Here is a 1,365-nt window from a genome sequence, read left to right as displayed (position 1 = left end):
ATTATCATCATGTATATCGCGCTGAAATCATGCATTTTAAAGCCATATTAGTTTTTCTGGGCGCACACATCCAAAGCAGGCGCACAGAAAGCGGCTGTCACAAGGCATGTTCTCTAAACTGTCAAATACACAGAAGTTAATGTTAAAAACACATGAGTTACAAAAACAGACGGATGTCTGTGAAGGTAAACGGCTGGGAACGAAATAGCATGTTTATTTTAGATCTGTGTGGCAGCAGCGTAATATTCAGGAAATAAATAAATAAATCCACTGCTCTCCTGAGGCTGGGACTCTATATAATGTGCAGATTGAGGGGCGGTGATATTATAATAAGATCCCCTTTCTACTTCACAGTGGGAGAGAAATCTGATCGGCTCGTTTTTTTTTTCACATGCTTGCAGAGAAAGGCTTAAAATTTTACTGGGTTCTTCTTTTTGACGCTTTCTGGGTTGGTAGATGCACCGGGGACCCGATATGTCACCTTAAAAAAAAAATAAAAAAAGAGAACCGGTGATTTTCAAAGTCATGTAATCTTTTCTGATTTCGCTCTGACTGGACGCTACAAGAAGACATGTTTCATATTTTTGGAGACTTTTGTACACAATTATAGTCATTTAAATCTATAAATTACAACACATTCTCCTTTAACCCCAGATTAACAAACACTGTTTCAAGTTCTAAGCTCTTTATTTCCACAAATCAGTGTTTATACAGTGTAAGATTTTCTTATCAAGAAAAATGCATTAACATCATAATGGGAATTAACAATTACATCAACCATAACCCTTTACTCAGTTACTGTATATGAGTGATGCATCTGCTCAAACAGTTTTCACTCTTTTTTTAATGTGTCACAAGTCATCCACAATCAGGAGTATGATGTTGAATCTATCATCACGGTGGGATAGATTTGCAAAATGGGTTCAAAGAACCACATGACTTTTATTTAATGTCCCTGATATATGTAAGAAAAGCAAATGGAGGATGCCAGCAGTTTACCTATCAGCGAGTGAGAGACCACGACAGTTTTGCTTAAATAACTATAAGTGACTGGATGAGTGAGAATGGATGCAAATATGAAGCTTTCAAGCATGCGCCTGCTGTTTCTGTTTGAAGTCTGCGATTCTGTTCTCCATTAAAGGGCGGAAGTGACGGATCAATCCCTGAGAACAAAAAAATATAAATATTATACATTTTCAGTTAAAACATTTATAACAGTTTAGATTAATCATGGATATATATTTTAACAATTTTTCTATTTAAATCGAATTATCTATGGATTCTCAAAAAAACAAAAAAACAAAAATATATACTGTATATATATATACTGTATATATATATATATATATAAAAAATAATTATATA

The 1,365-nt window shown here is 34.1% G+C and overlaps 1 pseudogene; it reads right to left on the bottom strand.

Moving 5' to 3' along the window:
- Window positions 1–541: 541 nt before the first annotated feature.
- Window positions 542–1,365, bottom strand: part of LOC107656482 (NADH dehydrogenase [ubiquinone] flavoprotein 1, mitochondrial-like) — a 9,192-nt pseudogene continuing 8,368 nt past the window's right edge.

This window comes from Sinocyclocheilus anshuiensis, unplaced genomic scaffold, assembly GCF_001515605.1.
Source record: "Sinocyclocheilus anshuiensis isolate Anshui unplaced genomic scaffold, SAMN03320099.WGS_v1.1 scaffold2019, whole genome shotgun sequence".
Taxonomy (NCBI): Eukaryota; Metazoa; Chordata; class Actinopteri; order Cypriniformes; family Cyprinidae; genus Sinocyclocheilus; species Sinocyclocheilus anshuiensis.
The sequence above is the reverse complement of the archived record's forward strand: the minus strand, read 5'-3'. Positions and strand labels throughout refer to the sequence as shown.